Source organism: Dermochelys coriacea, chromosome 7, assembly GCF_009764565.3.
Source record: "Dermochelys coriacea isolate rDerCor1 chromosome 7, rDerCor1.pri.v4, whole genome shotgun sequence".
Lineage (NCBI taxonomy): Eukaryota > Metazoa > Chordata > Testudines > Dermochelyidae > Dermochelys > Dermochelys coriacea.
This window is the reverse complement of record NC_050074.1, coordinates 34,291,718-34,317,467: the sequence shown is the minus strand read 5'-3', so window position 1 is coordinate 34,317,467 and position 25,750 is coordinate 34,291,718. Positions and strand designations below refer to the sequence as shown.

Genomic DNA, 25,750 nt, shown 5'->3' with positions numbered 1-25,750 from the left:
TAAACATTTTATTTGTGAAGCTAGCCAGGGCATACATATTCTGGATAAACATACATGTCTCACAATGAATGGATGTGTTGCACAATTGCACCTAAAGTCACATGGTGTACAAAGAGCTTGCCTGTTTGAGAACTTTAATGAAGTTTTAGACATGCTAAAACTATTTTATAAATAAAATATTGAGAGGGAAGGAGGTGATCAAGTTATTTTCTTTCCTTCCTTCTCTTCCCCATTAATAATCATTTCCCATCACACACACACTATACTTCTCATTTTAAGCACATTCCTAACCACACAAACAATGCATAATTACATATTAGGAGACCTTTTAATGAAGTCAACATCAATTACATTTATATACAGTATATAAAGCTACCTCATCTATAGGAGCTGAAGTAAACATGGAACACCTTATTGCCATGACCAATGCAACTAAATTACAGAGAACAGAGTTGGTAGGAGGGTACATACATCAAGGCTCACTTTCAAATTTCACCCATTCTGCCAGAACGTTTCCTGCTATGGTTCTCTTATATGGCATAATGGAAGTTCCTCCTCTCCTGCTTCCCCACCACTCAGTTCTAATCCATTCAAAATGCTACAGATCTTCCCTCCCCAGTATGCTGACTATACCATCACCCCTCTACTCTAATCACTTAAATCACTTCCTGTCTAGCTACACCTCAAGGCTATGTACAGCTCCACCTCTGCCCACATCTCAACCCTTCTTTGCACACACACTCCCTTTATGACCTGTGCTTTGCAAATTCCTCTTACCTTAGTAAACCTCTGGTCTCTCCTGTGGCTCTTCACACTACCCCCTACACCTGGAACAACCTTCATCCTCCTGCACACCAGATCATCTCCCTCCCCTTCAGATCCTTCCTTTCAACACTGCTGGCTTTGCTGGTTTGGCTAGCTTTTTACTGCCAAACTCTTCCTTCTCCACTGCCTTCTCCTGTGCCTGGTATACTCTTACATGTTAATGGACCACATAAATACATAAAATAAAACAAGCAAAATGGGGACAAGCTACTGTAAGTTTGAAGCAGCAGGTGTCTGTTCTGTAGGATCCTCTCTCCACCTCATTTGCCTTTTCTTTCAGTGCTAGCTCTAAAGTACCAGTCACACCTACAGTTCTGTAGAAATATGTAAATACTCCCTCTGAAAGATGGATCAATAGAAACAGTTTAAGTCTCTTTTATGTTAGCCATAATTTTAGGCTCTGGATCATTTTTATTTCAATCAAATCTTGGAGGAGCAAGGGTCATCTTTGTCTTGTATAACCACCATCAAAAAAATCCTATCTCCTGAATAACACAATATGGTTGGTGTTGGCTGCTAACTGAGTAGAACTGGGACATCACCACACACAATTATGCATTATCTCTTTCCTCCTGTTGTTGGACAAGCCGTGTCTCCTAACACTGTGTGGTATTATACGACCAAGAACATGCATCATATGGTCCCACCAATGCCCACCTACTTAGCATCTATACAAGGCAGTTGTAGGGAAAACTAGACTGATAGTCAGACTGGGGAAAATAATGAATAATGGATTCTCTTGACGCACAAATCTCTTCACAGTTTCATTATTCCATCCAGCCAATGGACACAGAAAGGACCTTGGGAAGTCATTAAGCCGACACAAGACCAAGCATACCTAGACCATCCGTGACAGGTGTTTGTCTACCTGTTCTTAAAAAACCCCAGTGATGGGGATTCCATATCCTCCCTTGAAACACTAAGGGTAGCTAAGCTCTGGAATATAGTTAGAAAGATTTTCCTAATATCTAACCTAAATCGCCACTGTGGCAGATTACACCCATTACTTCTTGTCCTACACAAAGGACAACTGATCCCCATCCTTTTTATAACAACCCTTAACATATTTGAAGACTGATCAGGTCCCCCTTCTGTGTTCTTTTCTCAGAACTAAACAACTCTGTATTTTTTAACCTTTTCTCATAAGTCAGATTTTCTAAACCTTTTATGGTTTTTGTTGCTCTCCTCTGTACTCTCCAATTTGTCCACATCTTTTCTAAAGTTGGGTACGCAGAATTGGCCACAGCACTCCAGTTGAGGTCTCACCAGTGCCGAGTAGAGTGGGATAATTATGTCCTATGTCTCATTGTAGCAAGGTGCAACTCATCAGTGCAGCACCTCCCACTGGTCATCCTGGGAATTAGCTCTCCAGCCTCCAGAGCACCCTCTGCAGGCCAGTGTCCCGCTTGCTTCAGGCCCCCATTTTCCTCCCAGACCCCAGTGCCCCTCTACATCAGGGTTCTGCCCCCTGTAGTACCCCCACAGCCTGGGTCTCTCCTCCCAGGGAATCCCCACCCTCTATCCCCACCTTTCCTCAGCAGCTACTGACAATCCTCATCTAGCCCCCGCACACTGGGACAGACTTCAGTCTGTACCACTCATCATCGGCAAGGAGAGTTTGGACCTGCTGCCTTTGCCTAACCTTGGGTTACCCCTCTGCAACCCCAGTTCCTGCTTTAGGCCTTTTGCAAGGCCTGCTGGCTGGGAGTTTTCCAGCCTGGAGCTCCCCAGCTCCTCTAGCCTTTCCTCAACCCTGCTTCACTCTAGGTACCCTGGTACACTCCCAAGCAACCAGACCCATCTCTCTCCACAGTTAGAGAGAGACTGCCTGAGCTCCTGGCTCACAGCCTTTTATAAGGCCAGCTGTGGCCTGTTTGGGGCGTGGCCCCAGCTCTGGCTGCCTTTCCCATCAGCGTAGCCTTTGGCTCCCCCGAGGCAGCCCTTCCCCTGGCTGTTTAACCACATCAGGGCTGGAGCGGGTAACCACCCGGCTAAACTTACATATGACATTCCTGTTAATAGACCCCAAAATACTAGCCTTTTTTGCAACTGCATCCCATTGTTGACTCATTCAGTTTGTGATCCACTGTAACCCCCAGATCCTTCTCAGCAGTACCACCACCTAGCCAGTTATTCCCCATTTTGTAGCTGTGCATTTGACTTTTCCTTCCTAAATGTAGTACTTTACATTTATCTTTACTGAATTTCATCTTGTCGATTTTATCTGAAGAACCTACTTGTATCTGAGTGCTCATATAATTCTACTGAAAATCTGAAAGTTTGTTTAGAAGGTAAAATTTACTGACTATTGATATTTCATAGCCAAACTGCTATGCAATGTGGTGTATATCACTGTAGGAATTAACTATGGAAGAGAAGGAAATTAAGAAAAAGAAAAACACTACAAGTCTTTATGCAACTGGTGAAGTGGGGCCATCAACATCCCAAAAATCTGTTAGCTGATTTCCCCTTGTGACGTTATTGACATGAACTGTGACTGTTGTGACAGGGCAAGGCCAGATGGCTATAGAAAAGTAGTCTTATTGGGATCCGGGAAGTGAGCAGGCGAAGCCTGCCCACCGCTAAAGGATCCCCCCCAGCCAATAAGGGGGGTTCCACAGGACCTAGATACCCAAAAAATTCCGGGGGACAACTAATGAAATAACAGGGACAGGAGTGCGGTCAAAGGGTCAAAGGAAGGGAACCGGACGGGGACACCGAGCAGAGAACCCCGGACACCGCCCACTGCTCCTCAAAGGCGTCAAGGGAGTCAGAGGATGCCGCCCAGAGGAACTCTGCCCGGATGCGTGAATGGACTGAGGATCGGAAATAGGCCCCACAGTCACAGGAGACTCCATCGGCCAACCTCCTCACTCTGGTTTTACAGATGGCCATTTTGGCTAGGGCCAGGAGGAGGTTGACCAGGAGATCCCGTGACTTTGTGGGGCCACGGATAGGGAGTGCATAAATAAGAAGGTGAGGGGAGAAGTGTAACCAAAAACGTAATAAAATATTGGTGAGGAGCCGGAATAGGGACTGCAGCCTGGCACACTCCAAGTATATATGTGCCAGGGTATCTCTCACGCCGCAAAAGGGGCAGGTGTCTGGGATTGAGGTGAAACGCGCCAAGTACATGCCCGTGCTCACGACTCCGTGAAGGAGCCGCCAACTGACATCCCCGGCGGGCCTTGGAACTAAGGTGGAATATAGGCTGGCATACCGGGGCTCCTCACCCTCCAAAGGTGGCAGGAGGTCCCGCCATTTTGTATCGGGGCAGGACACGAGGGTGAGGGCGTGAAGGGTGTGGAGCACGAGCGTGTATAGATGTTTTCTTGGCGCGGTTTGAAAGTAGACCGGCTGCATCTCGTGCAGCCGGCTTCCAGTGAAGGGGTGAAGGGGTCGGTTGGGTCCACCGAGCAGGAGTCCAATTTAAAGGTCCGGCGGGCCTGGGGTAGCGGGTGAGCGGGGCGTGCCCTCATGCAGGACCCGGTCGAGATAAACCTGAGCAGCGGGCAGCAAAGCGGCCTTCACCTCCTGAAGTATGCGCCGGGGAGTACAAGGTCTGGAAAGCCCCATGCGCTGAGTGAGCGTCAGAGGATCCAGCCAGTCTCCCCGGTCATAGTCCAGGAGGTCTCCGACTCTTGTGACCTCTGCCAGGACCAACCTCTGGCGCACCGAGCGGGACTCCGCCACCTGCACACGGAGCTGGGGGTTGTGTAGCAGGGGCTCCGCGAGGAGATCTGCCCCCTCGGTGGCCGCCACGGACCTGGTCGTTGTAAAGAGTTTCCAGGTCTGGAGGAGGTCCTGGTAGAAGACCGGCAGCCCGGAGAGGTCTCGCGGAAGACCTCTCGGATGGAGATAAAGGAGCTGCCGGTCGTATCGGAGCCCTCGGAAGCGGCGCAGGAAGGCGTGAATCAGTATGCTCCACGCCAGACTACCTGCACCATAAAGGAGCCTCCGCAGGGTCTGGAAGTGGAAGACATGGACCTGAGTAAGCAGACATTTTAGGCCCTGCTCTCCCTCCTCTAGAGGTAGGTGGAGAACCCCTGCAGGGACTCAGTGCAGTCCTGACCAAAAGAACTCCAGAATCGATGTCTGGAGGTTGGCCAGGAAACCCGGGGCTGGGACCAGGGTGTTGAGCCGGTACCAGAGCATGGACAGGACTAGTTGATTAAGCACCAGCGCTCTCTCTCGAAGGGAGAGGCACCGGAGTAGTCCTGTCCATTTCCGGAGCCGCTCTATCACCCCGCCCTCTAAATTTTGCCAGTTCTCCGGTGGAGAGGGATGCGTGGCAGAAAGGTAAACACCGAGATAGAGCAGCGGACCCGTGCTCCACCGGATGGCCTGAAGCGCGGGTGGGAGGGAGCTCGCCTGCCGCCAGTCCCCTACCACCAAGCCAGAGCTCTTGACCCAGTTGACCCGTGTGGAGGAGGCTGCCAAAAAGATGGCCTGGCAAGCCCCCACCTGCGCCAAGTCGCCCGGGTCCTGGACCACGAGGAGCACGTCATCAGCATATGCCGACAGGACCAGCCGCAGCTCCGGGTCCCGCAGCACCAACCCTGTCAACCTCCTTCGGAGGAGACAGAGGAAGGGCTCGATCGCCAAAGCGTACAGCTGGCCCAAGAGGGGGCACCCTTGCCGTACTCCTCGCCTGAAGCTGACCGGTTCGGTCAGGGTCCAGTTGAGCCTGACCAAACACTCTGTAGAGGCGTACAGTGCCCAGAGAAAACCCACAAACTGGGGTCTGAAGCCAAACGCTTGCAGAGTGCTCAGGAGATACCCATGATCCACCCTGTTGAACGCCTTCTCCTGATCTAAGGACAGGAGGGCGAACGACAGACCATCCCTACACCCGAGTTCCAAAAGGTCCCGGACCAGATATAGGTTGTCAAAGATGCTGCGGCCCGGGACGGTGTAGGCCTGATCTGGGTGGACCACATCTGCCAGCACGGACCCTAGCCGCAGTGAGATTGCTTTTGCCATGACTTTGTAGTCCGTGCTGAGGAGCGAGACGGGATGCCAATTTCGTAAGCACGGCTCGCCTGCACGAAAGAGGGAGGACCCCGCTTTGCAAAGACTTGGCCCAGACGGTGACTAGGTCTGGGCCAAGGACGTCCCAGAACACGCGGTAGAACTCCACGGTCAGCCTGTCCATGCCCAGAGATTTATTGGTGGGCATGCGACGGAGGGCTTTCGAGAACTCGGCCAGAGTGAGAGGCAGCTCTAGCCGGTCTCGGTCACCCGCACTGACCGTCGGGAGCTCCTCCCAGAGCACTCTGCAAGCGTTAGGATCGGTCGGATCCGGGGAGAAAAGGCTTGCGTAGAAGGCGCTCGCCCTCCCGCACATCTCCACCGGATCCGTGAGGGGGGTGCCATCTTCTGCCAGTAGGCAGATGATATGTTTCTTAGCCCCCCTCTTTTTCTCCAGGGCGTAGAAGAAGTGGGAGCCACGATCCATCTCCCGAAGGAGACGGATGCGGGATCGAACAAAGGCACCCCGGGCCCGATGGTCCTCGAGGGTCCGGAGCTCCTCCCACTTCTCCCGGCACGCTCCGCAGAGGGGTGGATCCTCGGGGCTGGTGGCCAGACGCCTCTCCAGCTCTAAGACCTCCCTTTCCAACTGCTCTATCGCCTCATCCCTTCGTCGGTTGGCGCCCCGGGTGTAGTCACGGCAGAAGAGCTGGGCGCGCACCTTCCCTAGGTCCCACCACCGCCGCGCCGAGGGGTAGAGTCTCAGGACATGTTATGAGATTATATGTGGAGGATCCTAGAAAATCACATGCAAAGAAGGGTCAGCTATTTTATCTTTGTGCACAATTTTGCTGCTTGGTTTAGGACAAGAAATTTATTGAGCTATGCTAAACATAGATTGTTCTTTAATACATAACTAGGGCCCTACCAAATTCACGGCCATGAAAACGCATCAGGGACCGTGAAATCTGGTCTTCCCTTCACCCCCCTGTGAAATCAGTTCTTTTGTGTGCTTTTATCCCATGCTATACAGATTTAATGGGGGAGGCCAGCGTTCCTCAAATTGGGGGTCTTGACCCAAAAGGGGGTTGCGGGGGTAGGGGGGAGAGGTTATTTTAGGGGGTTGTGGTATTGCCACTTTTACTTCTGTGCTGCCTTCAGGACTGAGTGGCCGGCTGTTGGCCAGGCATTCAGCTCTGAAGGCGGCGCTCCGACAGCAGCAGCGCAAAAGTAAGAGTAGCAACACCATACTATGCCAACCTCACTTCTGTGCTGCTGCTGGCGGCAGCGCCGCCTTCAGAGCTGGGTTCCTGGCCAGCAGCCGCCGCTCTCCAGCTGTCTCAAGGCAGCGCCGCCACCAGCAACAGAGCAGAAGTAAGGGTAGCAGTACTACAACCTCCCTTGCAAAAACAACCCACAACTCCTTTTTGGGTCACGAACCCTACAATTACAACACTGTGAAAATTCAAATTTAAATAGCTGAAATCATGAAAAGTACAATTTTTAAAATCCTATGACCATGAAATTGACCAAAATGGACAATGAATTTCATAGCATCTTATACATAACTATGGAAATATTTGTCCCATATATGTGCTGAAATGCCATTTCCGGGCAGTTTAGTATTATGTCAAAATTAGCACTGAAAAGCAAGTGAAGGTGCAGATGTCAATCTCAATGGAAAGCATTAAGAAAGTGAAATAGCTTTAACAAATGTTTTTGAAAATATTTAAAATATAATTTTAAGTAGAGTCATTTCTTCCACAGAGAATTGGAGTGCAATGATTTCACTTACAAATACCAAACAGTAGTCTTTTTGTTGGTAACATGGATTTTCTAGTCAGTAAAGTGTATTGTATGTAAACCTACTAATATTCCTCTAGTCACACAAGAGACCTGCAACCCCCTCTTTTAAGTTGCCACATATTCAGTCTGTAATATGGTTTCTGTGTGAGTCCTGCCACATTCTTTTTGAAAAAGACAAGTGAGAAGATATGTATTTTGATGATCGAGTTCTTAAACAGTGTTCAATATTTCATGCACCTCAACAGGAATGAGGTAGAGTTAAGCTATAAGTTCAGCCAACAGCAAAACAGCAGTTTTATAAAAGCCAATATAAGATTAGACCCACACCACTGTTATCTTGCAGCCTGAATGCTCCCCAAAGCACCACAGGATGTGCATTGTTACTGAAGATACCTGCTCACAATTCATATGCAGCCTAGCTTAATGTCAGCATAGCTGCAACAGCTGCTCTGCAGTAAACAACTCAATATTAGTCAAAAGTAAAAAACATTCCATGCTATGAAGGAAATGCTGAGAAGCAAAAATTGTGTAGTTACTACTGCTGCTATCTTTGCCTGCATAAAATCATTTCAGGTTGGATCCTACAAGATAAAACAATACAAGACACAAGAGTTAGAGGCCGGACTAAATATGACAGGTCTGATGGACAAGAGTCTGTATGTTTAAGCAATCAAAAGCTAATCATTATGCAAGGAGAAGCAGACAGAAAGTCTGCAGTTTCAAGTGAGAAAAGGTAAGGTTCAGCCACAGAAAAATGTTAAAAGGCATAATGGTTCTCCAAGAGCGAGATTCAGTAACTTGAAGATGCTTTTTTTTAAAAATCACCTTGGCTTCCAAAGAGGGGGCTTTGATTCCTACTCGATTTAAGCAGGAAATGTTAATGCACTTCATGATCAGATGCCAACCATTCTTTCAGGAACAAGTAAAGCTAGCCCTGCTGGAAAGACCAACTGTAAAACAACCTCAAAAGTCTTGTTCTACGTGTCTAAAAATATATATTGTTCTGCAGGCCCGAGATCAATTTTTAAGTTAGTTTCTTAATAGGATTTGTGTCTGAATGCAAAAGTCTGAATTGAAAAAAGTGACTAACTAGTTTCCCTTTTGTGTCATTTCAAGGTGCACAAAGACAGTCCAGCAGAATAGCAGTTCTCATTTACTCACAATATGTATTTTTCAGTATCACCTTATTATTATATTCTCCTTCACTACTGTTACATGTTCAGCTGACTATACCTCAAATAATATCAGACACGTACAGATAATCCTATTTGAGTATTAGATTTTGCTAAACATGAGCATGATTTCCTATCTGAGTGTCAAGGTTCCTCAAAGATATCTTGGATTTTGGCCTGAGGAAAAATCTCATAATGATATGCAAGGGGCTGAAACTGGGCAAGGGGCATGTGAAAACTTACTGCTCAGGAGGATTTCAATATACAATATAAGCAAGTCCAGGGCAGAGCTGAAACTGAGACAAATGTAATTCTCCTGCATGGTGTCAACACTATGGTATCGTGTATGAGACCCAGGCTGAAGCTCAGAGTTCTTGGTTCCAAGATAATGGCAATTCTGAGTCTGAAAAACAGATAGGAGACAAAGCCAGAGGACTGACTGTTTTCACTGCCCAGACATTATTAGCCCGTGACAAAGCGTGGCTTTTGTAGCAACAGACATTAGAAAGCCACTCAACTGGCTTTTGTAGCAACAGACATTAGAAAGCCACTTAACTGCATTTGAAACTCAATAAAGGCTCTTCTAACAATAAAGGTTGAATCTAACTGAGGGAAGGAGGGTGTTTGGGCTCCAAGGGGGAGTTATTATATTTATTCAGGGGCTAACTGGAATATTATGTTCTTAGACAAAAGATCATTGGCTGGGGGTGCAGATGCGATACATACCTTCTACTAAAAAGAAAAGGAATACTTGTGGCACCTTAGAGACTAACAAATTTATTTTATTGTTATTGTTATTATATATAAGCTTTCGTGAGCTACAGCTCTTCACTTCACTGTAGCTCACGAAAGCTTATGCTCTAATAAATTTGTTAGTCTCTAAGGTGCCACAAGTACTCCTTTTCTTTTTGCGAACACAGACTAACACGGCTGCTACTCTGATACCTTCTACTGTAAGTAACTGTAAAGACACTGCAGCATTTTCCCCTCACCAGCATAGCTGGTGTCACGCACCTAATTTTTCAAAACCTGGAAGGGTCAGGGATGAGTGTAAGGCCATGGTTAGTGCAATATTTTGTTTATGTCACCCTATCCCTCCTAAAGGAGAAAAAGAGACAAAAAAAAACCACTTTGAAGCAAAGGCTGCCTCTCATTCTGTGTCTATGCTGTGCTTAGCACAACGGATCTGTACCCTCAACTGAGGTCACTACGTACTACTGTGCTATAAATAATAAAAAATAAACACTCCAACTCCCTAACTCTGCTCAAATATCTTTTCCCTGCCCCCAAACTGGAGGCCTTGGTGCCACAGAGCTCATTAGTGCAGCTGCGCCGATGCAGCATGTTAAGTGTAGACCTGCCATAAGCGACTGCTGCCCAGGTTGAGACTGAGAAAGGGGGACTTGGCTCAGAAGTTTCCATTTGTAGGGGAATGATATGTATTGTTTATTTAAATTATTTCCTGCTGTGACCCCCCCCAGAGTTCTAATAGCCTCATCTGTTCCTGTCCCATTTTATGCCCTTCAGCTGGTCATGTCTGTATGTCGCAGGGCTGTCCTGAGGCATACACAGCTGCATAGGGCACGCCAGAATTTGGGGCACCACCGGGACCATAGACGCCATCTTCTCATCTTGCCGGGGGGTGCTCAATCCCCACCTCTGCTCCAGGCCCTGCCCCCACTCCACCCCTTCCCCTAAGCCCTGCTCCCCCCCTTCCCCTCCCCCAGTACACCCGTCCCCACTCCTCCCCCTCCCTCCCGGAACTTGAACGCCGCAAATGAGCTGTTTGCGGCACTCCAGAAGCACTGGGAGGGAGCCGGAGGAGTTGGTAAGCATGGGGCTGCCGGCGTGCAAGAGGAGCGGGGGAAAGGGTGCAGGGTGGGGAGCTTGGTACCAGTAGGTATTCCGCACTCATTAAATTTTCCCCATGGTGCTCCAGTCCCAGAGCACCCACACACGGGGTCTGCGCCTATGACCGGGACAGCAGGTAAAAGCGGGTCGGCTCCCGCACACCCAGCACGTGCTACAATCTCCTTACTAGGCAGAAGACAGGGGCCGTATTCACAGAGCCGAATGCACCAGTGTAGGAGCACCAGTTGCGCTGGCATAGGGGCATCAGTTTAATAGTACTGCATAGGGCCCCACATATCTTAGAAGCAGGGAAACTTCAAAGTCTGTTACATTGAGATATGCCAGATGCTACAGGTGGACGGGATATTCTTAGACTACCATATCAATATGCAGTGTATATATTTTTGTGTTCCTGGCTTGCTGAATGGGTTTCTTGTGGAATCTAGAATCATTAGAAGTTAGTTAGTCCAAATCCCTAGAACAAGTAAACAAGTCAGTAGAAATACCAGTTGTGTAGGGGAGTGCGTACTGTAGTTTTCACCTATATAGCATCAAAGTTAAGCGTCAGCCTAAACTGACTTAGACGTGAGGCATTCTAGCATAAAGGACTGACAATTTATGTCTGGACTTACCAGGATCCCATGAGGCTGATGGGTAATACCTGGTAACGCTAGCATGTGTGTACACTCTTTATTGTTTTATGACTGGTTTCAGAGTAGCAGCTGTGTTAGTCTGTATTCACAAAAAGAAAAGGAGTACTTGTGGCACCTTAGAGACTAACAAATTTATTTGAGCATAAGCTTTCGTGAGCTACAGCTCACTTCATCGGATGCATTTTTATTGTTTTATGGAATGTTTTCTCCATAATGTTTTTGTCCTAAATGCTCTGTGCTTTCTGAAAGCTGGCTGGTCCTGGGTAAACCCTGTCATAGCCCCTAGGAGACAGCAGAACTGCAGGCGCTGGACTGAAGTCAGATGTGCTGGGATAAGTATAGCAAATTACAGCTTAAACCTTCGGTCTGGGAGGAGAGGGACTGGAGTTCCCACCGCAAGGAAGATGATGCCTAGTCCTGGGTGCAGGTGCCCACAAGGAGGCTACGTAGGAGCCAGAAGAGGTGCAATTACACAGGAACTGAGACAATACACAGTTAGAGTGTGCTTTCCATTGTCTGTTGCAATGTTTCTGTGGGCCTGCTTCCAGCAGGTACAGAGTTGTGCCCAACAGAAGAAGAGGAACCAGGTAGAGATGGAGCAGTTGTTGGCTCAGCATGGCTGAGTTTCCAGTGACTATCTTAATGCTCGTGACCCTGCCTTTTGCAGAGAGAAGCTCCTGTTTTATGTGGAAGGGGCTAGGTCTTGGAAAGAAGGCTCCAGATCATGGTTTGGGGTGGGGAAGCCCTCATATTAGGGTACTAGCAGAGCTGGGGAGGAAGAGAGTGTTCCCAGGAAGGGAAACTGACTGCATGGAGGGTTGTTTAATTTCTGAGCTTTCTTTCCAACTACCTCTCAAAGCATTAGTGAGACAAGGGTGAGATAATATCTTTTATTGGACCAACCTCTGTTTGTGGGAGAGACAAGCTTTTGAGCGTACACAGAGCTGTTCTTCGGGTCTGGAAAAAGCAACTCAGTGTGTCGCTGCTAAGTAAAAGTGGAACAGATTGTTTAGCATAGTTAACACATTTTAAGGGACCTTTCAAGGTGAAGTGGCCTGTTAACACCCCTTCAGTCACAGGGAAGAAAGTAAAGGAACGGAGGAGCAGAAGTAAATGTGGGCCAGTACAGCATACTGGTAAGAAGTGGCTGCCAGTACGGGCCCATACACAGCCTATGGCAGCGCTTTAACATCGCTGCCCCTTTTGTGTCCCCTGCCCCAGGGCCACTGGGGGGAGGCAAAAGGGGCAGCTGCCCATGGGTCTGGCGATTTAAAAGGGCCCAGGGCTCCTAGCTGCTGCCGCAGCTACCCAAGACCTTGGCGGCGCAGGTTGAGCAGCGCTGAAGGGCTGGCTGGGGGAGGCTGACCCCCCCACCAGCTTCGCCCCTTCTGCCTGTGACCCACCCCTTCCAGAGGCCTGGAGCCAGGCCCCTGTACTGGTAAGACTTTTAAGTTACTTTCACCCCTGCGGAGAAGAAAGCAGTTGCGGGAGGTTGTTAGTGGTTTACAGATTGTTGTAAATAAACAATAAATCTAGTATCTTTATTCAGTCTATGATTTTTAGTGTCTAGCAAAGTTATGAATTTAAACTCCCAGGTCCATCTTTAGAAAGTGTTGTGCAGGTTTCCTTTGAGGATGAAGGCTGATAGATCACATAAGTGATTGCTCTGTGAGAAGTGCTCACGCATAGGTGATGTGGTGTTCTTGTCTTATTATATTCTTGTATGAGTTCATTTGAGAGCATAGGGATTGCCTGGTTTCACCCACTGTAACACTCTGTACCTCAAAATAGCACCCTCTGACCCCCATATTCATCATTCATACATGGTAGTAATATTTCATAAGAAGAATGCCATGTAAGATATCATATGAAAGGCCACGATCTGCTGATACCCATTGTTCTGTCCAAATATGTACAACATTAGTGTGTATGAAGTTATGGGATTTAGCTGTAGGGTTGTTACTGAAATATGTTATAAGTTTGGGAGTCTCTCCTGCTAGGTGATGAACCACTCCCAGGAGGGTGTTAAACGGCCATTAATCAACAGGGAAGTAGTAATCAAGGGGTTTACAATTCAATGACAATTGTGCAAGCACCACACAATGGGAACCGCTCAACTCTATGACTCAGTTGCACAAGATCACACTAGGGGAATTGCTCAACCCTGTGACTCAGCAAAGCCCACCAGGACGTGTCTGCGCAAGTGCCGTCTAAGCACATGGACCAAGGACATAAAATAGGGGACAGTGGCATCATGCTCTAGCCTTTTTCTTTCCCCATCTACATTAGAAGCAACAAGAATGCCAGAAAGACTGAAGACATCAACTGAGGAAACTGGTTCCAGGTTAAAGAGAGAAATCTGTGTATTAAGAACTGTAACATTCATTGGGGTGAGAAAATTGCTTGATTTAAATACTGCCTAGTGTAATAAGGTTGTGTGCTTATCTTTTATTTTCTTTGGTAGCTATCTCTGACCTTTTATGCCTACCACTTATAATCACTTAAAATCTATCTTTCTGTAGTTTATAAACCTGTTTTATAGTTGACCTAAAACAGTGTGTTTTGCTTGAAGTGTTTGATAAATCACATCTCAGGTTACAAAGGCTAGTGCATGTCTTCTCCACATTGAGGGAAGGGCGGACTGGTAATAAACATACTCTAGTCAGGCTTCTGACCAGGGCAAGACGGTGCAGCTCTAGACTGTAAAGCTGAGGGGAATTGGCTGGTGCTTTTATCTATGTGATTCGTGAGTGGCTCTGGGAGCATTCATGCAATATAGCTGAGTGTGGGGCTCCACATGCTGTTGTGCTGAGTGATAACAGCACCTGGAGGGGTTTGTGGATTCTCACAATGCTTTGCTAGTGACAGACAGCACAAAATTGAGAATTAAGAGGGCACAGCAGTACCCCAGTACCAGGTGCCAAGCACTGGCAAACATTGTCCTCTGCGTGTACTTGCTTGTCCAAAGGGGAGTGGGTGGGGTGGCACCAGTGGGTTTTGGAGTTCAGAGAATATCAAGTGGGTGGGGCTTTTGGCACCTTGCAAGATCAAGGCCTTTGAGTGTATTTATAATATAAATATAAGGAGGGTGTGTATAAATATGTTCTTGTTGTCTGCACACATTTTAAAATTCTGCATATTTTATTAGTCAAAATAACACTATAGAATCACACCAGAGTCACTTATTTTTGTAATTGATTTCAAAATATCTGTCGGCAACTATGTCTGCCACAATCCACACTCACAAAAATTCCCCCAGGAAGGAAACCCATACGACAAACCAGCTTCTGTTTCTCTTCACCCTCCCCCGCAGAGCCCAGCAGGGTGGCCATGCACCCACACTCTCTTCCCGCAGAGTCCAACTGCAGGGCAACCTCCAGCCCAGATACTCAAACCCCAACCCCACCAGAGCCCAGCCACGCTCCCCCACCCCCAGCCCAGACACTTCACATGCCCTACCTCCAGAGCCCAGGGATCCAGAGGGAGAAACAGCCTGATAATGGGTCTCAGGCTTGGAAGGAGTTTCCTGCGCACCACCTCCTTCTTTCAGGGCATGCTGGGAACTGCAGTTGCCCAGAACCCTGCAGTTCCCTCCCCCGGCACTGACTTCCATTTGCAAGGTGGGCTCTGCTGAGTCCCATGTGCCCTAGTGGAAGGCTCTGCAGCCTGTTTCTTGGAGGAAGGAAATTCTGCACCTAACATTAATTTCTACGCAAATTCTGCATGGTGCAGTGATGCAGAATTCCCCCAGGAGTAAAAGTTAACAGATCAAAATGCAGTTTGCGAAGGACACTGAGAATGTGTTCCAGCCGTGTGGGTCATCCAAAAATGAAGGTACCCAAAAATAAGTGGACACTGGGCAGAATTGCCCAGCTGCCCTGAAATATTATTGGCCAAGAGTTGAACTCAAATTGCAGGGTCAAGGCCAATTAGAATTTAATTCCTCATCCTTTGAATTCAACTGTTGGCAATTCTGCCAAGAGTCCACTTATTTTTGAGTACCTTCATTTTTGGATCCCCAACTTCTGAGGATTCTGTCCAGATTTCCCTTTTTTTGCGGTTTTGCTTTTATATATAAAGTGCCTAGATTGAATTTCAACAGCTGAAGACATTACCTGAAGGCATTTTTAAAAGCAAAATCTGATGACTGATCTGCTCCAGGCACGATCTCAATCAAGATTTGCAAAAAGAAAAGGAGTACTTGTGGCACCTTAGAGACTAACAAATTTATTTGAGCATAAGCTTTCGTGAGCTACAGCTCACTTCATCGGATGCAGCTCACAAAAGCTTATGCTCAAATAAATCTGTTAGTCTCTAAGGTGCCACAAGTACTCCTTTTCTTTTTGCAAATACAGACTAACACGGCTGCCAGCCTGGGGTTCCGTTCACCTAGGCCAGCAGCAGGCTGAGTGGGTCCTGCAGCTGGGACCCCGGCTGGCAAGGGGCCGGCAGCCAGACCCCCAGACCGGCAGTGGGCTGAGCGGGGCCGGCGGCCGGGACCCCAGACTGGCAGGGGGCTGAGCGGCTCAGCCCGCTGCCGGTCTGGAGTTCCGTCCGCCAGCTCCTGCCAGCCAGGGTCCCGGGTGCCGGCCCTACTCAGCCCACTTCCAGGATCCCGCTTCTGGGATCCCAGCCCCGCCCACATACAGTGGGTACCTACCTTGTCCCTGGTTCCAGCCCATTCTCTTCCTCTCTCTCTGCACTGAGCTGAGGGTGGGAGTGCACTGAGCACAGGGCTGGGGGTGAAGGAGCAGGCCGGGGGTTGGGGTGTAGGGTCTGGCCTAGAATGAGGGAGGGGGCTCAGGGTTAGGGCAGGAAGTTTGGGTGTGGAGTGCTTACCTGGGCAGCTCCCATTTGGTGCGAGGGGTGGGGTGGGAATGTGGGGGGTGCAAGAGTCAGGGCATGGGGGGGCTTCATGTGTGTGCGGGGTGCAGGAGTCAGGGCTGGGGTTGTGGGGGGGTGCAGGGATCAAGACAGAGAGCTGGGGGCCCCGGCTAGGGTTGGGGAGGTGCTGGAGGGGGTATGCCCTGATTCCACCCCCCTTCCCCAAGGCCCGGTCCCCGACTCTTCTCCGCCTCCTCCCCGGAGCAGGGAGCGCTGCGGCTCCCCCTCCCTGGCGAGGGCCATCAGCTGATCGGCGGCAGGGAGGCGGCGGGGGAGGGGGGAGCTTGCCTGCCCTGCAGCAGCAGCCGGCAGGACCAAGCTTCTTCACCCTGCCCCGGCAGGAGACGGGGGGGCGGGGCGGGGCGGGCGGGAGTTTTAATGGCAGGCTCCTGCCTGCCGGCTCCCGGCCGCTCAGCCGCTGCCCGCCCGTGTGTTGATTGTGCTGGCGCCCTAAAGATGACACGGTGCACAAGCTGGTGTCTTGGGCGAGGCTTGAGTCAGGTGTGCTGCTGGGGGCGCGAGCAGGGCACCGAGTGTAAACTTGCAACGCTAGCGTTAGCCACCCGATGTCGTCAGCACGTTGCAGCGAAGGGGCTGGCTTCATGGAAATCGAGAGAATCTTTCAGGCAGAGAAAGGAGTGACAAGGCGCCAGCGAACAAGGTGGAGGAATTTATTCGTTTTGAAGCTGAATTTTCAGGCAGGAGTCGGTTTGCTTTGACTGGTAAAAATGGAGCGATTTGGCAAAGGAAGTAGGATTAGATTTGAAGTGTTCAAAGAATTGCTATGGCGTTAGTGCCGCTCAGTGGCATATGTCACCGTCACGTAGAGAGGTGTAGGAAGGGGAGGGCTGCATAATATTTGAAGGGGAAAGTATCGCTTCTCGGCCTTTTGGCTAAGATCAAGTGTAGTATCTGTTCTTATCAGTTTAATATCTGATACGTCCTCTATCTGAGGACTATATATTAAATGGATTTTTGGAACAGGGAGATGGAATAGGAGCTTGCTCCATCCACTCCACGCATCGACCTGGTATTGCAGTACTTCCAGGAACGGTGCACCTCCCCTTGGGGAGACTACGATGGTTGAAAAACAGAATCAGTGGAACTTTTTCTTGTGAGCCAGTTTTTATAACGGTTTTATTCTTAGTCATTCAAGCTTTTGGTTTATTTATTGCGAGTGGTTGGTCGCATTAAGTTTCTGTTGTACTTTTATGAATCTGGAGATGTGAGTTTTTTTTGTGTTACTAGAGAATTATTTAAAAAGCTGGGACTCTGCTTTGCGCAGTGAGTACTTTTAAGAGGAGGAGGAATGAATAAGGGTTTATCAGGGAGATACTTCTTTATATACATGTGACCTTCAATCTTATAACAAATAACTGCATTATGATTATATAGACAGGTTTTTTCCACCAAATGCATCCGATGAAGTGAGCTGTAGCTCACGAAAGCTTATGCCCTAATAAATTTGTTAGTCTCTAAGGTGCCACAAGTCCTCCTTTTCTTTTTGCGAATACAGACTAACACGGCTGCTACTCTGAAACCTGTCATAGACAGGTTGTATTCTTCTCCCCACCCAACAGATGCTATATGTGTTTTGGTTTGTAAGCTCAAGTGAAGGCAGTAGGTGTGGTACTGCACCCAGCACACAGGGGCCCCAATCCTCTGTAATAGAAGTTCAAAACACTCATATTTAACTTCTGGTTCCTATGATGTGACTTGGGACAGGACACTTCAGGTGGCTGCCCGTTTCAAATTGCTCTGCAGAGCGAAGATTAAACTATTTACCTCCTCTCCGAGGAGTGTACATTATGCAGTGTTTGTGACATGCTTTACAGCTGTGAAGTGCTCAGTGTTACTCTTCTGTGAAAGGTTTCAGAGGGGTAGCCACGCGAGTCTGTATCAGCAAAAACAACGAGGAGTCAACGAGAAATTGCAGCCCAGGAATTAATTTGCAAACTTGACACCATCAAATTAGGCCTGAGTAGAGATTGGGAGTGGCTGGGTCACTACAACAAGTAATTCCCCCTTGCCCCCCCCGTTGATATTCACACCTGCTTGTCAACTTTTGGGAATTGCCCTCGTTAGCCCTGACTCCCCACCCACCCCCAATCTTTTCATATGCTGTATATTTATACTTGCCTACTGTATTTTTCACTCCATGCATCTGATGAAGTGAGTTATAGCCCACAAAAGCTTATGCCCAAATAAATGTTTTCGTCTCTAAGGTGCCACAAGGATGCCTCGTTATTTCTTCTATGAAAGGCAGGTTTGTGGCAATTGATTTATCCCAGGCAGGTGCTGACACTTACAGCGCTGCAGCTGGGCCACTGAAACCTTTAGTGGAGACGCTACCTATGCCACTGAAAGAGCTTCTCCTGTCAGCATAGGTGCTTCCCCTCCCAGAGAGGCAGTAGCTATCTCCCTAGGAGAAACCAGTCTACACGCGGGGACGGGGGGGCTAGGTCGATATAACATGTCGCTCAGGGAATGCATTTCATACCACATACATTGGACCAGGGCTCAGTGAGCGAGTTGTTTCCCCCTCCCTTTCAGTTTTTTGTTTTTCCACCAAGCTTTCAAATCACAACCAGCAGGTGGCGCTAGAGCTCCACAGCCCCAACGCGTGGGGGGAGAGAGAGCGAGCGAGCTGCCAAAATAAAGTGAGCAGTGGAGACTGAGCAGAGCTGGCTGTTGTGACCCACAAAACCTGCCGTGGAAGCAGAGTAACCTCTGCGCTGTAGCTCTTCCCCTATAGCCCCCCGACACGGACACTGTTCCAAATAAAAGCAACTTTTTTCCCAAAAATTACAACTCCGCTTCCAGAGCTATTCCCTTCTGGCCATGGCAGGAACTATTCCCATGTAGACAAGCGCCTAAGTCCGCAGGGTCCCACGTGACAGAGTTGATAGCTTTGGCATGTTCATTGGTGCCCCATGGGAAGGAACTACTGGGGGCAGTGCTGTATTCTCCCTCTCTCCCGCCATCAGGCCTGCATGCCAACATAGTCCAACGCGTTATTTGGCGCTGTACAGGGGGAAATGGATGAAATTCTGTGGCCTGTGTTACACAGGCGGTCAGATCAAATGATCCCATTGTCCCTGCTGCCCTTAAGATCTAGGAAGCCATTGTTGCAGCTTTACCTAGTCTGAGAGGCAGCGAAAGGAAGGGAGGGAAAGGCAAAGGAAGCTTTAAGATGACAGCCCCTCCCCACTAAGTGGCACATTTTCAATACTTAAGTATCAAAGTGGGAACCCCCAGAGTCTTAACAGTCTCGGTCTCTTCCCCACAGAGCTAGAGCAGACCTGCCCCTCGGAAGCTCTTTGGATTCTAATCGCCTCAGAGACAGATTTATATTCAGAGTGCATGCAGCCCAGGAACAGGGATAAGCAGCTCTCCAGCACATCACACAATAAGGCAGTGGAAACGGAACCCAACTTCTCTTCTCTGGTATGGGGATCTTCTCCTGCATGCTCCACAAAAAGTCACAGGGCGGTAGATTCAGGAGATAGGAACAAACAACTGGAACATATGCCATTGTGCAAAATATGCACCTTTCTGGATGTACTGAGCTCTGCTCTGCCAGGGAGACGGAATGGGAGCTTGCTCCATCCACGCCCCACATCGAGCTGGTATTGCAGTACCTCCAGGAACGGTGCACCTCCCCTGGCATCATCTGTGGGCGAGCACTTCTCACAGAGCAATCACTCTTGTATGCGATCTATCAGCCCTCATCCTGCACAACATTTTCAAAAAGACGGGCCTGGGAGTTGAAATTCATAACTTTGCTAGACTCTAAAAGTCCTGGACTGAATAAAGATACTGGGTTGATGGCACCGCTTGGCCACATGCTCCCCGGCCCCCCGCCAGCAGCGGAGCCTCCGAGCTGCGCCCCCCACCTAGGAGCAACAGCTGGGAGGCCGCTGCCTTTGGGGCGGGGGGAGTCTGCGAGCCAAACGTTTCCATTGTCCCCCCCCCATGGGCAGGTCCGGGCGGCAGGTAGCGAGAGGTTCGCGCTCAAGCGCGCGTCTCCCCCCCGGGCAGTTGGTCCAATGGCAGCTGGGAGCTCCCCACCTCCTGCTCTGAAGGGAGAATTCAAAGGGCCAAAGCGGCTCCCCCGGGACCGAGCCCCAGGCCGGGACCCTGTGGCCAGGCTCTGTCCCTGCAGCGCAGAGCGCGTCTCTCGCCGGAGCCCGGCGCGCACGGGGGAGGCGGGGCCTCCTCACAGGGAGAGTAGCCCGGGGCTCAGCCACCTGGCGGGGGGGCGGGAGTCGAGAGCGCGGGGGGGCGGGGCTCAGCCGCTCGGGGGAGCGGATCAATTGGCCTGACGCCTCCCAGCGCGCCTCTCCCCTAGCTGCGGGCGGGGCGAGCAACCCCAGCAGGGGCCCCCCGCGGAGCTGCCCCACCCTGCTTCCAAATGCGCGGCCGGCCTCGGGACTGGTGTGTTATGCTCCGCCCCTCCGCCGCCCGGACCAATAGGAGCTCAGCATGTCCCTGGCTCCACAAGGGGGAGGAGATGCCGCCGGACTTCGCCAGGAACCTACTGCGCGTGCGCTTCTCCCGCCAGGGGGCCGCCAGGTGGCAGCAAAGGGACTATAGAGACCCCTGTTTCGGGGGCTGCACAGGGGATATTGGTGGGCACCAGGTGGCTCTATGCAGGGTGATCCTCTAACTAGGAAAAACTAAGGACCCCACCCTCCCTCTGCAGGGAAGCAGTGGGACAAGTCGGCAGCGGCTTACAGGTTCCAGGGCTAGCTGCTCCAAGAAGCAGTCATTTACAGTGTTAAGAAACTTTCTCTCTGCATCCCATCCTGAGATGACATGTACCCAGTCAATATGGGGATAGTTGAAGTCCCCCATTGTTATTGAGGTTTTTATTTTTATAGCCTCTTTAATCTCCCCGAGCATTTCACAGTCACTATCACCATCCTGGTCAGGTGATCCGTAGGATATCTCTACCGCTATATTCTTTTTATCCAAGCATGGGATTACTATCCGTAGAGATTCTATGGTACAGTTTGGTTAATTTAAGATTTGTACGTCATTTGACTCCATGCTTTCTTTCACATATAGTGCCGCTCTCCCACCAGCGTGACCAGTTCTGTCCTTCCAATATATTTTTTTACCCTGGTATTACTGTGTCCCATTGGTTATCCTCATTCCCCCATGTTTCTGTGATGCCTGTTATAGCTATATCCTCATTTAATAGGAGGCACCCTCGTTCACCCATCTTAGTATTTAGACTTCTAGCATTTGTATATAAGCACTTTAAAAAATTGTCACTTTTTGGCTGTCTGCCATTATGTGATGTAATTGAATGGAACTCTTTCATTTCACCGTTTCTCATCAGCTCCTACCCGTATTTTATCATATTCCATCCTCTCCTCCTTACTTGGATATAGAGTATTTCCATTAATAGATCCTCCCCTAAAGCACTGGCTCTCAACCTTTCCAGACTACTGGACCCCTTCCAGGGGTCTGATTTGTCTTGTGTACCCTCAAGTTTCACCTCACGTAAAAAGTACTTGCTTACAAAATCAGACATAAAAATACAAAAAAGCGCCCCAGCACACTATTACTTAAAAAGTGCTGACTTTTGCATTTTTACCATATAATTATAAAATAAATCAACTGGAATATAAATATTGTGCTTATATTTCAGTGGATAGTGTAGAGAGGAGTATAAACAAGTCATTGTCTGAATGAAATTTTAGTTTGTACTGACTTTGTTAGCGCTTTTTATGTAACCTGCTGTGAAACTAGGCAAATATCTAGATGAGTTGATGTAAACCCTGGAAGACCTTGGCATACCCCCAGGAGTACACGTAGCCCTGGTTGAGAAACACTGCCCTAAGGGATGTCTCTGTCTGAACCACATGCTCCTCTGCACCTGTCCGCTTTCCCCTAGCCCTTAGTTTAAAAACTGCTCTACGACCTTTTTTAATTTGACATGCCAGCCATCCCATTCCATTTTGGTTTAAGGGAGCCCATCCTTCCTGCATAGGCTCCCCCTTTCCCAAAAGGCTTTCCAGTTCCTAATAAATCTAAACCCCTCCTCCTACACCATTGTTTCATCCACGCATTGAGACTCTGCAATTCTGCCTATCTAACTGGCCCTGCACGTGGAACTGGAAGCATTCAGAGAATGCTACCTTGGAGGTTCTGGACTTCAATCTCTTACCTGGCAGCCTAAATTTAGCCTCCAGGGCCTCTCTCCTATCCTTCCCTTTGTCATTGGGACCTACATGTACCACAACCACTGGCTCCTCCTCAACACACACAAGTTTATCTAGATGTCTCAAGAGATCTGCAACCTTTGCACCAGGTAGGCAAGTCACCATGCAGTTCTCCCAGTCATCGCAAACCCAGCTATCTATGTTTCTAATGATCGAATCCCCCATTACTATTACCTGTCACTTCCTAATAACTGGAGTTCCCTCCCTTAGAGGGGTATCCTCAGTAGGATACCATGGCATCATCTGGGAGGTCCCAACTATGGGATCATTTCCCTCTGCTCCAGTTGGATGTTCTCCTTCCCTGAGACTTTCATCCTCCTCAACAGCACAGGGGCTGTCAGACTGGGGGTGGGACCATTCTACTGTGTCCTGGAATGTCTCATTTATGTACCTTTTTGTCTCCCTTAACTCCTCCAGTTCAGCCACTCTGGCCTCCAAAGCCCATAAATGTCTCTGAGGGGCAGAAGCTCCTTGCACCAAATGCACACGTACACCACCTACCCATTGGGCAGATAATCATATATGTGCATTCAGTGCAATAAACTGAACAGCCCCCACTCTGTTGCTGGACTTCTGCCTGCATTCTCTTTTTACTCCTGCAGCTGTTTCCTTTATTATTGTTTTTATTGGGGCTGTTTATTGCCTTAAGTTTAAAGAATGTTAATGAAGTGTATCTAGTCCCCCGCACACACACACTCACAAAACTCTCCTGTTAGCTGCTTCTGTTTGCTAGCTCCTCTGGTTGCTCAGGAACAGGTTTTTTAAAGCCCTGTTCTCCCTGAGTAGCCCTGCCCCCACATTAAGGGGTGATGAACACTAAAGGTCTTGAGGGTCCAAGCCTGGTTAAGAAGCTCTCAACCTTGCCTAGCAGGCTGCTAGGCACAGCACACAAACTAAACAGAGCACACTATTGTGACGTTCTATATCTCGAGGGGAGCACTCTGTAACTCCCATATTCATCATGTATATATAATTGTGATATTTCTTCTAAAGCATGCCAGGTGAGGTACTGGGGAAAGGTTATGATCAGCTGAAAGCCATTGTTCTATCTAAATAAGTATATCATTAGTGCATATGAAGTTATGAGATTGTGTTATCTGGTTGTCACTAAAATATGCTGTGGGATTACCCAGATATTAGAGCCCCAGAGACAAGAACAAAGGAGCTAACCAACATCATGGTGGGTATCAAACAACCATCAATAGCCATTGTCCAGCAAGGGAGCTATAATGCAAAGACTCACTTGTACAAGGCCACACCAGGGGAATTGCTCTACCTTGCCTGGTGACTCAGATATGCCTCCAGATATACCTGCACTTGTGTTCTCCCAGCACAGGGACCAAGGGTATAAAACACAACACAGTGGCCACATGCTTGTCCTTTCTCTTCTCCCCACCTATGCTAAGACAACGAGAAAGGTGGAGCTGAAGAGATTGTCCTGAGGCTAAGAGCAAAAGCCTCCATATGAAAGACTGTGACCAACCTGCAATATCCAGTGGAGTGAGAAAAACTGCTTAATCTAGATGTCACCCAGTCTATAGGTTGAGAGTTTAGACTGAATGCTTATCTTTTATTTTCTTTTGGTAACTACTCTGACTTTTTGCCTATCACTTACAATCACTTACAATCTATCTTTTGTAATCATAAAGATGTTTTACTGTTTATCTTTACCAGCGAGTTTGCCTGAAGTGCTTGGTAAATCTGCTCAGGTCACAAATGGCCATTGTCCATTGATGAAGTGGTGAACCAAGTAATAAACTTGCATTGCTCAAGGGTCTTGAGCAGTGCAAGACGGTATATTCCTGGGGTACAGTGCTGGGAGCTGGGGGGATTTGGCTGGTGCCTTTCTCTGTGTGATTCATGAGTGGCTCTGGGAGCATTCATGCAGTATAGCTGGGTGCGGGGCTCCACATGCGGTTGTACTGAGTAGTAACAGCACCTGGAGGGGTTTGCTGCTTGCCACCAGTAAGGCATTGTGAGAGACAACCCAGGCTAGTTAGAAAAGGGGGAACAGTGCTCCCACAGTCCCAGGTGCTAAAGGGCTTAAGGGATCAAAGCCTCATTAAGAAGCTCTCAGCCTTGCCTAGTAGGCCACTAGACTCAGGTCAGCACACAGGTGCCCCAAACAGACTACACTATATACATCAGTCAAGCAGGGAACACACCACAAACACACACACTAAAGACAACACGCTTACCCGAAGATCACGTAGTCGCTCCTGCGTCCCCTGGAGAACTCCCTCGCAAAACTCCCGTTAGTTGCTCCTGGCCACTAGCTCGAAGGGAAGTATTTTCACACTTGTGGCGGCTGACAAAAACCAGTGTTGGTCTAAGCGTATATGTTAATTTTAGATTTCTACATCTGGACACCCCCATCGCACCCCGTGGCCCTGTCTCCACTTGCACTTATGTCGGCAAAACTTTTGTTGCTCAGGGGTGTGAAAAAAACATACGTTTTGCTGGCATAAGTGCTCATGTGCACAGCGCTGTCAGCAGGAGACGCACTTGACATGGCTGCTGCTGCTCGTTGAGTCGACGGGCGAGCTCTCTCCCATCGGCAGAGCGCGGCTACACGAGCACTCGGACGGCGGTGCAGGTGTATCGGTACAGCTGTGAGGCTGTAAGTTTGTAAGTGTAGACATGGCCTGACTCAGGGTGGGCAGGCATCACAGCTGGAGGGGAAGGAGCTTTGCAGCACCAGGGCTTCCAGATCTGCAAGCCTGGGGCAGGAAAGAGGTAGAAGAGCAGCATTAGGGGTTGGAGTGTGGCTATTACTAACAGCACAGTAACACCAGGGACACCCATTGAGGTTACAGAGCCATTGTGCCAACCACAGCATAGATATACATTGAGAGGGAGCCCATACTACAAAGAGCTGTGTCTTTTTTCTCTTGTGGGAGAGGCAGGGCAACAAAAAATAAAATTCTGCTTTGTTTGCAGTGTTGTTGTAGCTGTCTTGGTCCCAGGATATGAGACAGGCAAGGTGGATGAGATCTCATCTTTTATTTGCCCAACTTCTGTTGGTGAGAGAGATAAGCTTTCGAGTGCCACAGAGGTGAGGTGGAAGATGAAACCAGTTCGTCCTCCCGCTTCTTTACAGAGGTTTCCTGGAGGGGGCTCTCAAGTCTCTGTCCTCCATGCTGCTATTTTGACTTTATCCAAAAATGGTAAAAAGGTTTCGTGCTGCCATCAGACCATCAGTCCATGAATTCCACTTTCCCTGTCTCCAACCGTGGCCAGTACCAGCTGTTTGACAGGAAGGTGCAAGAAGCCTCAGCATGGGCAATTGTGAGATAAACTGCCCATGGGGGAAGTTTCTCCTCACCGCTCAGGTCTACTGAGAAAATGCCCAATT

The 25,750-nt window shown here is 48.9% G+C and overlaps 2 long non-coding RNA genes and 1 other non-coding gene across 4 annotated transcripts in view; 1 reads left to right on the top strand and 2 right to left on the bottom strand.

The window, feature by feature from the left end:
* The window catches only part of LOC119858927, an 89,176-nt gene extending 68,801 nt beyond the window's left edge, over positions 1 to 20,375 (bottom strand). Inside the window, exon 1 of one of the 2 annotated variants that reach the window (XR_006282943.1) lies at positions 20,234 to 20,375. This is a non-coding gene — a long non-coding RNA (uncharacterized LOC119858927). The remainder of the gene's footprint in view (positions 1 to 20,233) is intronic. The other variant, XR_006282944.1, reaches the window with a different exon arrangement.
* On the top strand, positions 17,036 to 17,226 carry LOC119859575. Its single transcript, XR_005294246.1, has one exon. It is a non-coding gene; the product is annotated as a U2 spliceosomal RNA (small nuclear RNA).
* LOC122461165 lies at positions 18,934 to 20,003 on the bottom strand. Its single transcript, XR_006282945.1, has 2 exons — positions 19,714 to 20,003; positions 18,934 to 19,625 (listed from the first exon to the last, which is right to left on the bottom strand). It is a non-coding gene; the product is annotated as an uncharacterized LOC122461165 (long non-coding RNA).
* Positions 20,376 to 25,750: the final 5,375 nt, after the last annotated feature.